The sequence below is a fragment of the Lolium rigidum genome, chromosome 2 (assembly GCF_022539505.1).
Source record: "Lolium rigidum isolate FL_2022 chromosome 2, APGP_CSIRO_Lrig_0.1, whole genome shotgun sequence".
NCBI lineage: Eukaryota > Viridiplantae > Streptophyta > Magnoliopsida > Poales > Poaceae > Lolium > Lolium rigidum.
In genome coordinates, this window is record NC_061509.1 from 85874180 (window position 1) to 85886486 (window position 12307).

Here is a 12307-nt window from a genome sequence, read left to right on the forward strand (position 1 = left end):
ATGATGCTCCCTGGGGCGAAGACACCTCTTCCGATAAGGAGGATGAAGAAGTGGAGGAGGACACCTCCTCCGACGAGTACCCGCCGATGAAGCGCTTCCGCGCCGGGTCGGATGATGATGACGACGACGATGATGACGAGGAGGAGTACGGGGCCCCTGCCGAAGGTTACGGCAGCAGCTACGAGGAGCCCGCCGGCAGCAGCGCCGACGGCAGCCACGACAACACCGACGAGAGCAACAACAGCCCTTAGACTAGGACTAGTAGCATAGGACTAGTAGTAGTAGTGCATTAGGCATCGGATGATCCTTTTGAGAGCCATCGGCTCTTTCTTTTAAAGCCGTTCCTTTGAATCAATAAGAACTGTTCTTCCAATTTGACTCTCCATTTATCCAATTTCAAGTCTTCCATTTGCCGCACCAAGAACCGATAGCAACGTATCGGACTTTTCGCCTCAAACGCCCATGAAGCCGTACTCAAATAACAATTTAGACAATCATCCAAGCACTCCTCAAATTCGACTGTAATTTAATATCCGACCATAATACTTCGCAACCCTAAAGCCGATGGTCTGTTCATCGGCTGTTTTGAAAATCCAGTCTCCCTCGAGTTAGATAGTTTTGCCGATGATGTCCCTTCATCTCCTTGCAGCAACAGGACGGTCCGGACCTCGTAGGTGATGACGGCTCCCCTTTCGCATTCCTCCCAACAGCTCCGGTGCTCCTCTTTTGCAAAATCTCACCACCTTTGAAGAAAGTTGTGATGCGGAGCCAGCCGATGACACCTAAATCGGCTTCAAAAGCAGAGTGTCTACTAGGTCGCCTGCCCCCGATCCTCAGTCAAGGCGAGAACAACGGTGAGGAAAGTAGCTGCCAGGAAGACTCTGAGGTGCCAAAGCCCTACTCCTGCTAAAGAAGGCTTGCACGTAAGTTCCGCCCATTCTTTGGCTGATTTCATTCATCCTTCTAGGCTTCGCAAAGATACTCGTAGTTCTTCTACAAACCTCTACCGAAGAAAACTCTAGTGAGGACACACAGCTTCAATCGAAGAGACTCGAGCTCGGGCAATTCCGAGAAAACCACCACGCGAGTCAGCCGGACTTGCCACCGTCGGCTTCCAAGAAAAGGTCAGCCACCGAACCCTGCCGTTTCCCAAACTCCCATTAGAGCGGGGCAGGGCAGCCTACGCACAGGAGATCCGATGCATAAAGAGAGCCCGCAAGGAACCGCAAGCCTCCCCATTTGCAGACTGATGACACCTCCAATGGGGAAGTCGAGGAGGTACCCATGCCATCCGCCACTCTGGCCCTAGCAACTTCTACGAGTGTAGTTGAGAAGGTGGCCAACTTGGCCATACCGACAGCAGAACACCAGAGCCAATCATCTCTTCTTCCGTTAAAAGCCGATATTGCAGACCAATGCCAACGGCTTAATGAGCAACAGGCTGCCTTGGACGCCAAAACTAACACATCTGACAGCACTGCTGAACTGGCGACCCTGCGCAAAGGGTTGGAGGTCCTCGAAGAGAAGGTTCGGGCAACAAAAACAGCTCATTGAAGCTGAGGAAGCTCTCATCGTTCACTCCCTCGAGGAAGCAGAAGGCCTCGAAGCTGAACTGAAGACCGACTTGGCCGAAACCCACGCCTTGAACACGCAGCAGGTAGATCCTGTGTAATTTGTACTAGAGTCGATGGCTGTGCATCGGCTTTGTTTCTTAGTTCTAAAGTCGATGTCTGTGCATCGGCTGTACATTATGAAAAAAAATTCTTTTTTTTTTACTGTGGCCGATTTTTCTATCGGCCCCCAATATTTCACTGCACATGTATCGCACATGTTCATCTGATTAGGTGCCCCCCGAGCCGAATCTGTCAGGTAACTGCAGATATCGGCTCTGTAGTTAGCCAAGGCACTGTACTTGAACATCGGCTCCGTCAGGACCAATGTTGACTTCTTCCAGCTCATCAGCCGACGTAAACCCGTATCCCCGCTTTCCGCCGCCCGTTAGATCGACGTTGAACACGGGCAGAACGTATGGTGAGGATAATTTTGGCCGATTGCTGGAATCGGCCTCCATGTTGATTGAATCGCTCAATGAAGGTTTACATCTTGGTCTTGCTTTACTATAACCACGTGACATGCTTGAGACAAGATTATCCCTTTTATTTTTGGGGCCGATCACAAGGATCGGCCTTGCCACGTACGTCCATAGATTTTGCTCTTGTTACACGGTCAGGCCGGTGGATAAGACCAGCCTCACCCCGTCCTTCGTCACATCGATGCGCTCGCAGTCGTCCAAAGTGATGCCTGAGAGTGGCTCTTGGCATGTCGTCTCCCAAACGTTCATGCCAGCCGTTGAAATCTCGGCTGAGTCATCTGCTTGGACGAACTCTAGTTCATCTCCATCCCACTGTATTAAACATTGGTGCATCGTGGATGGAATGCAACAGTTGGCGTGGATCCAATCTCTCCCTAGCAGGACAGCATAGGTGCTCTTGCTATCGACAATAAAGAACGTCGTAGGGATGATTTTTCTTCCTATGGTCAGATCCACGTTCAGAACACCTTGTGCTTCAGATGCTTGCACTACTAGGAAAAAGGCTAGCCGTAAGATGGGTGTTAGTGGCGCACCAAGAGGGCAGTGCGCCACTACTACTTAGCAGTGGCGCACCGGAAAGTGGTGGGCCACTATTAAAAATGTAGTAGTGGCGCACCTCTCTGCGGTGCGCCACCACTAAGTTTGACCATGGGTTTGACCCAGCCTTATACATAGCAATGGCGCACCGTGTAGAGGTGCGCCACAGCTATTTTTTGTAGCAGTGGCGCACCTCTACATGGTGCGCCATTACTATGTAAAGGGGAGGATGGAAATGTTTGGGCATCACTTAGTAGTGGCGCACCATGCTTGGTGCGCCACTCGCTAAGTGGTGCCCAAACATTTCCACACCCCCCCCCGTGGATCGCCTTTTGGAGTTTGCAAAAAATAAAAGAAATAGATAGAAAATTCAAAAAATTAAATCCTTTGAAATGCCCATGTAATATGTCATCTAGGTTTAGTGAAAATTGAAAAAAATGAATTTTGATATATTATGCAAAATGGCGTCATGTTTCGGTAAAACGGGATTTCTGGTTGCATACGACCTCGGATGAAAAACTTTTTTATATCAAAATCGATCTACGCGAAATTTCCTATTCGAATTCAACGGCCTACGGCCGTTTGGAGAAAAAATGGATTCGTCAAATTCAAAACAGAAACAGGACTTTTTTCAGGTTTTAGATTTTGGGCAAAAAATAGAAAAAAAATAGCGGTGGCGCACCCATGCCTTGGTGCGCCACTGCTAAGCTTCCCGCCCACGAATTTCAAAATGGAGGAGCCGGCCACTTAACCCCCTCCTCCCTCCTCCCTCCTCCCTCCTCCTTCACATATTCTCCTCTCCTCCTCCTCGCTCTCCTCCTCTCCTCTCCTCCTTTCACTCCGGCGACCTCCTCCTCCTCCTCTCCTCTCCTCCTTTCACTCCGGCGACCTCCTCCTCTCCTCTCCTCCTTTCACTCCGGCGACCTCCTCCTCTCCTCTCCTCCTTTCACTCCGGCGGCCTCCTCCACTATGTCGAGCTCCGGTTACCTCCTCCATTACTTCCATCCTTCGTCCTCTTGTTCATCCTCTCCTACATCTCCTCACCTCTCTTCACCTCTCCTACGTCCCTCATCCATCACCACCGGCGGCTAGGCTAAGAAAAATGAGAATGAACATTGCAAAAATAATTCTAGCAACAAGAACGAGAAAAATAACGAGCCAAAAAAATTCGAAACGAAATGTGCCGGATCCGGATCCGGATCCCGATCCGGATCCGGATCTAGAAATTTCAAATTTTAGTAGTGGCGCACCTTTTTTCTATCCAAAGGGCGCACCTCGGACGTTTAGGAGTGGCGCACCATGAACCTAGTAGTGGCGCACTACCCGGTGCGCCACCGCTAAGCCAAATAGCAATGGCGCACCACTAGTGCGCCACTACTAAAAGTTAGCAGTGGCGTGATAACAGTGGCGCACCACTAGTGCGCCACTGATGGGTAAAAGTGGTGCGCCACTGATTGCCCTTTTCCTAGTAGTGTTGGCCGTTGAAATCGCTCAGTGTAACGTAGGTTTTGATCAGATCCGAGCTAGAGCGTCCCAACCGACGTAGCATGGAGTATGGCATGATGTTGACTGCCGCTCCGGTGTCCACCAGAATCTTGTTGACAGTGCTGCCCATTGATATAACCTCGCAAGTACGGGGCCTTCAGGTGTCCGTAGCTTCTTTCTCGTGGCTTCTCAAAGATAACCGGCCGTGGGCCGCTAGTCAAGTTGTGCCACGTGTGCTTCGTCTAATCCCGGAGCACTAAACTCCGCCGGAAGGATGAACACCATGTTTGTGCCAGCCGATGTCTCATCATCGGCTTTCCTTTGTCCGGGGCGCCACTCTTTCTTTTGTGGCCGACCTTCTTCGTCCGTAGTGATGGGGTTCGTAGCATAGAAAACAAAAATTTCCTACCGCAAGACGAATAAAACCAATAGATCTAATCTATGGAACACCCAAGATCTAATCTACAAGATCGAAGCAACGAGATGGAGATGAGACTAACCCTCGAAGATTCCAAAGCCTACGAGATTGATCTCGTTGTTGATGTAGACGATCGTCCCCGGTGCCGCAATCCGGCAGCACTTCCGTACTCGGCCGCGCGTACGGTGTCGATGAAGCTCCTTCCTCTCCCGTTCCAGCGGGCAGCGGAGGTGTGGTAGATCTCCTCCAAAGTCCAGCAGCACGACGGCGTGGTGGTGGAGGTGGAGGAAGAAAACTGCAGGGCTTCGCCTAAGCCGGAGCAGCGTATGGTGGAGGGAGAGGCGGCCAGAGGAAGAGGTAATGGATGGGGGGTGTGGCCGGCCACCCCCTCCCCTCTTTATATAGGTGGGGGGTCGGCCTAGGGTTTCCCCTAGGGCCCACCTACCCCCTTTGGCCGGCCACATGGGGGGCAAACTCCTCCCCCAAGTTTTCCCCTTTATCTCCTAATTTAAACCATTTATTTTAGGAGATAGATCTTATCTCTAGATTTAAACCATTTAAACTAGAGATAGATCTTATCTCTAAGGGGGGGCCGGCCTAGGCCCACATGTCATGGTGGGTAGGACCCACTATGCCATGTGGCGCCTATGTGGCCTCTCCCGGGGTGGTGGGCCCACTCGGTGGCCCTCTAGAACCTTCTAGAAGCTCCGGTCAAAATACCGGACTTTTTCCCGAACCCCGGAAATTGACTTCCCATATATGAATCTTATTCTCCGGACAATTCCGAACCTCCTCGTGATGTCCCGGATCCCATCCGAGACTCCGAACAAAAACTTCGGACTCCAACTCATATTCCGAATCTACTTATGCGACATCGAACCTTAAGCGCGTCACCCTACGGTTCGCGAACTATGCAGACATGGTCGAGACTCCTCTCCGAGCAATAACCAATAGCGGGATCTGGAGATCCATAATGGCTCCCACATATTCAACGATGACTTAGTGATCGATTGAACCATTTACATACGATGCCAATTCCCTTTGTCACACGATATTCTACTTGTCCGAGGTTTGATCATCGGTATCACCATACCTTGTTCAACCTCGTTACCGACAAGTACTCTTTACTCGTACCGCGGTATGTCATCTCTCATGATCCAATCATGTGCTTGCAAGCTATTCGGACGACATTCCACCGAGAGGGCCCAGAGTATATCTATCCGTCATCAAGATGGACAAATCCCACTATTGATCCATATGCCTCAACTCACACTTTCCAAATACTTAATCCCATCTTTATAACCACCCATTTACGCAATGGCGTTTGATGTAATCAAAGTACCCTTCCGGTGTAAGTGATTTACATGATCTCATGGTCGAAGGACTAAGGCAACTATGTATTGAAAACTTATAGCAAAATGAACTTAATGACTTGATCTTATGCTACGCTCATTTGGGTGTGTGTCCATTATATCATTCAACTAATGACACAACCTTGTTATTAATAACATCCAATGTTCATGATCACGAAACCATGATCATCCATTAATCAACAAGCTAGTTATACAAGAGGCTTACTAGGGACTCCTTGTTGTTTACATAACACACATGTATCAATGTTTCGGTTAATACAATTATAGCATGGTATGCAAACATTTATCATAAACACAAAGATATTATAATAACCATTTTATTATTGCCTCTTGGGCATATCTCCAACGAGCCTCCCACTTGCACTAGAGTCAATAATCTAGATTACATTGTAAGGTACCTAACACCCATAGCATTCCGGTGTTGGTCATGCTTTGCCCTAGGGAGAGCTTTAGTCAACGGATCCGCAACATTCGGATCCGTGTGTACTTTGCAAATCTCTACTTCACCATCTTCGATGTATTCGCGAATCGAATGAAAACGCAGCTTGATATGCTTCAGCTTCTTAGGTGACCTTGGTTCCTTTGCATTGGCGATGGCACCCGTGTTGTCACAATAAATGACTAACGGGTCCAATGCACTAGGAACCACACCAAGCTCAACAATGAACCTCTTCATCCATACCGCTTCCGATGAAGCTTCGAAGCCGCTATATATTCAGATTCCGTTGAAGATTTCGCCACCGTGCACCGCTTGGAACCGCTCCAGCCTTACCGCCGCACCATTCAATATAAACACGTACCCGGACCGAGACTTAGAGTCATCAGGATCGGTGTTCCAACTTGCATCGGTGTAACTCGGTTACAACGAGCTCTTGGTCACCGCCATAACAAAGAAACATATCCTTAGTTCTTTTCAAGTACATCAGATATTCTTGACCGCCGTCCAGATGTTCCATTCCCGGATCACTTTGATATCTCGCTGGTCAAACTAACAAGCATGTGCGATATCCGGTCTAGTACACAGCATGGCATACATGAGAGAGCCTACCGCCGAAGCATAGGGGATCTTGCTCATCCTTTCTCTTTCATCCGCCGTAGCCGGACCTTGAGTCTTACTCAAGACCTTACCTCGGCAACATAGGCAAGAACCCTTTCTTGCTTTCATCCATTCTAAACTTCTTTAGAATCTTGTCCATGTATGTACTCGTGAAAGGCCTATTAGGCGTCTTGATCTATCTCTATAAATCTTGATGCCTAAAATGTACGCCGCTTCACCAAGGTCTTTCATTGAAAAACACTTATTCAAATAACCTTTAACATCGCTTAATAGTTCTATATCATTCCCAATCAATAATATGTCATCTACATATAATATCAGGAATGCTACGAGCTCCCACTCACTTTCTTGTAAATACAGGCCTCACCATGAGTCCGTATAAAACCGAAGTCTTTGATCACCCTATCAAAGCGTAGGTTCCAACTCCGGGATGCTTGCTTCAGTCCGTAAATGGAACGCCGAAGCTTGCATACCTTGTCGCATTTTTAGGATCGACAAAACCTTTGGGTTGTACCATATACAACTCTTCCTCAATGTCACCATTAAGGAACGCCGTTTGACATCCATCTGCCGAATCTCATAATCGAAAAATGCAGCTATTGCTAACAAAATCCTCACATACTTTAGCTTCGCTACAGGTGAGAAAGTCTCATCGTAGTCAACTCCTTGAATTTGTCAGAAACCCTTTGCGACAAGTCGAGCTTTATAGACAGTAATATTACCATCAGCATCTCGTTTTTCTCTTGAAGATCCATTTATTCTCAACAGCCTTGCGGCTATCAGGTAGGTCTACCAAAGTCCATACTTTGTTATCATACATGGATCCCATTTCGGATTTCATGGCTTCTTGCCATTTGTTGGAATCTGGGCTCACCATTGCTTCTTCATACGTCGCAGTGGTCCTCATCATTGTTGTCCACAATCATGACATTTAGACAGGGATCATACCAATCAGAGTGGTACGCTCCCTCGTCGATCCGCGAGGTTCAGCAGCTTCCTCGTTCGAAGTTTCATGATCATCATCATTTGCTTCCTCTCCTATCGGCGCAGTGCTGCACAGAACATCTTCCGGCATCGCGCTACTCTGATCAATGAGAGAAGGTTCATTAACCTCGTCGAGTTCTACTTTCCTTCTAGCCACTTCTTTCGTGAGAAACTCCTTCTCAAGAAAGGATCCGTTCTTGGCAACAAAGATTTTGCCTTCGGATCTGTGATAGAAAGTATACCCAATTGTTTCTTTAGGGTATCCTATGAAGACGCATTTCTCCGCTTTGGGTTCTAGCTTGTCAGGTTGTAACTTCTTTACATAAGCTTCGCAACCCCAAACTTTAAGGAACGACAGCCTTAGGTTTCTTCCCAAACCATAATTCATACGGTGTCGTTTCAACGGATTTAGATGGTGCCCTATTTAAAGTGAATGCGGCTGTCTCTAATGCATAACCCCAAAACGATAACGGCAAATCAGTAAGAGACATCATAGAACGAACCATATCTAAGAGAGTTCGATTACGACGTTCAGACACACCATTGCGCTCTGGTGTTCCCGGCGGTGTCAACTGTGAAAGTATTCCGCATTTCTTTAAATGCATGCCAAACTCATAACTCAGATATTCGCCTCCGCGATCGTAACGCGTAAACTTAATCTTCTTGTTACGTTGATTTTCTACTTCACTTTGGAATTCCTTAAACTTCTCGAAAGTTTCGGACTTATGTTTCATAAAGTAAATATACCCATATCTACTCAGATCATCCGTGAAGGTTAGAACATAACGATAACCACCGCGCGATGCTACACTCATTGGTCCGCACACATCGGTATGTATGATTTCCAATAAGTCCGTAGCTCGCTCCATTGTACCGTAAAATGGAGTCTTAGTCATTTTTCCCATTAGACATGCTTCGCATCTATCAAGTGACTCAAAGTCAAGTGACTCAAGAAGTCCATCGGAATGGAGTTTCTTCATGCGCTTCACTCCAATGTGACCAAGACGACAAGTGCCACATATAAGTAGAATTATCATTCAATTTAATTCGCTTAGCATCAATGTTATGAACATGTGTATCTCTACTATCAAGACTTAACAAGAATAAACCATTCATCTCAGGTGCATGGCCATAAAAGACATTACTCATATAAATCGAACAACCATTATTCTCTGACTTAAACGAATAACCGTCTTGCATTAAACAAGATCCAGATATAATGTTCATGCTCAACGCAGTACCAAATAACAATTATTGAGGTTTAAAACTAATCCCGAAGGTAGATGTAGGGGGAGCGTGCCGACGGCGATCACATCGACCTTGGATCCATTTCCAACGCGCATCGTCACCTCGTCCCTCGCCAGTGCTCCGTCTATTCCGCAGTTCCTCGTTTCGAGTTACAAATGTGAGCAACCGAACAAGTATCAAATACCCGTGCACTGCTACGAGAACCAAGTAAGATAGACATCTATAACATGTATATCAAATATACCTTTCTTTTTGATGAGGCCGCTCTTCGCATCAGCCAAGTATTTGGAGCAATTACGCTTCCAGGTGCCCCTTCTCCTTGCAGTAATAGCACACAGCATCGTGCTTAGGGCCAGCCTTGGGCTTCTCCGGAGGCGCAACAACTTTCTTGCCGCCCTTCTTGAAGTTGCCCTTGTTGTTAGGCTTGCCCTCGCTTCTTGAAACTGGTGGTCTTGTTGACCATCAACACTTGGTTCTCTTTCCTTATTTCAACCTCAGCAGATTTCAGCATGGAGAAGAGTTCAGGTAACTCCTTGTTCATGTTCTGCATGTTGTAGTTCATCACGAAGTTCTTGTAACTAGGTGGCAGTGATTGGAGGACACGATTAATCCCCAGCTTGTTGGGAATCACTATCCCCAAGTCACTGAGTTTCTTCGCATGCCCGGACATAGCGAGCATGTGCTCACTGACGGAGCTGCCCTCTTCCATCATGCATCTGAAGAAGTGTTTCGATGCTTCATAGCATTCCACGGCCGCATGAGTTTCAAAAATTGTTTTCAACTCTTTCATCATCTCATACGGGTCGTGGTGCTCAAAACGTTTTTGAAGATCGGCTTCCAGACCGCACGAGATGGCACACCGAACTTGAGAGTACCGAATTTTCCGAGTCTCGTAAACATTCTTTACTTCATCGGATTCAGCTTCGCAGGTGGGGCACCCAGCGGTGCATCGAGCACATATTGCAGGTTTCCACCAGCGAGGAAAATCCTCACATGACTGGAACCGATCGGTGAAGTTGCTACCGTTGCTCTTAAGCTTTTCTTTCTCTAGGAACCGGTTAAAACTGATGGAGGGGGACGCCATGATCTACAACATATTTGCAAAGAGTTTAGACTAAGTTTATGATAAATTGAGTTCAATTTTAATTCTGAAATTAACTAGGTGAACTCCCACTTAAAACAACATCCCTCGCATTGTCTTAGTGATTACACGAACCAAATCCACTACACCAAGTCCGATCTTCACGAGAAAAGATGTAGCTTCAAAGGCGAACACTCAAAGTGTTCATCATATCATTCATATGACTCATGCTCTACCTTTCGGTATCCCGTGTTCCGAGACCATGTCTGTACATGCTAGGCTCGTCAAGGCAACCTTAGTATCCGCGTGTGCAAAACCGGCTTGCACCCGTTGTATGCACATGTAGAGTCTATCACACCCGATCATCACGAGATGCTTCGAAACGACAAGTCTTAGCAACGGTGCATACTAAGGATGAACACTTTATTATCTTGATATTTAGTGAGAGGGATCATCTTATAATGCTACCGTCGCGATCTAAGCAAAATAAGATGCATAAAAGGATTAACATCACATGCAATTCATAATGTGTGATATGATATGGCCTTTCTTCTTGTGCTTTTGATCTCCATCTCCAAAGCACGGACATGATCTCCATCATCACCAGCAAGGCGTCAAGGTCAGTGGCGCCGCTTCATGGTTGTCCATCACTTATAGCTACTATAACAACTACTTGTAATAAAGCTATTACATGATGAATAGACACGCAGGTCTTTAACAAAAATTAAAGACAACCATTAGGCTCCTGCCGGTTGCCATAATACAATAATGAACATCTCATACATCAAATATAATCATCATCACATCATGGCCATATCACATCACCAAACCCCGCAAAAACAAGTTAGACGCTTCTAATTTGGTTTGCATATTTTACGTGGTTTAGGGTTTTCGAGTAAGATCCAATCTACCTACGAACATGAACCACAACGGTGATACTAGTGTTGACAATAGAAGTGTAAATTACAATCTTCACTATGGTGGGAGAGACAGACACCCGCAAAGCCACTTATGCAATACAAGTTGCATGTCAAGCGTGGAGCAAGTCTCATGAGACGCGGTCATGTAAAGTTAGCCCGGGCCGCTTCATCCCACCATCCCGCAAGAAGCAAAGTACACAAACTAAAGCAACAAGAGCATCACCGCCCACAAAACCATTGTGTTCTACTCGTGCAACAGATCTATGCATAGACATGGCTCTGATACCACTGATGGGGTTCGTAGCATAGAAAACAAAAATTTCCTACCGCAAGACGAATAAAACCAATAGATCTAATCTATGGAACACCCAAGATCTAATCTACAAGATCGAAGCAACGAGATGGAGATGAGACTAACCCTCGAAGATTCCAAAGCCTACGAGATTGATCTCGTTGTTGATGTAGACGATCGTCCCCGGTGCCGCAATCCGGCAGCACTTCCGTACTCGGTCGCGCGTACGGTGTCGATGAAGCTCCTTCCTCTCCCGTTCCAGCGGGCAGCGGAGGTGTGGTAGATCTCCTCCAAAGTCCAAGCAAGACGACGGCGTGGTGGTGGAGGTGGAGGAAGAAAACCGCAGGGCTTCGCCTAAGCCGGAGCAGCGTATGGTGGAGGGAGAGGCGGCCGAGGAAGAGGTAATGGATGGGGGTGTGGCCGGCCACCCCCTCCCTCTTTATATAGGTGGGGGTCGGCCTAGGGTTTCCCCTAGGGCCCACCTACCCCTTTGGCCGGCCACATGGTGGGGCAAACTCCTCCCCCAAGTTTTCCCCTTTATCTCCTAATTTAAACCATTTATTTTAGGAGATAGATCTTATCTCTAGATTTAAACCATTTAAACTAGAGATAGATCTTATCTCTAAGGGGCCGGCCTAGGCCCACATGTCATGGTGGGTAGGACCCACTATGCCATGTGGCGCCTATGTGGCCTCTCCCGGGGTGGTGGGCCCACTGGTGGCCCTCTAGAACCTTCTAGAAGCTCCGGTCAAAATACCGGACTTTTCCCGAACCCCGGAAATTGACTTCCCATATATGAATCTTATTCTCCGGACAATTC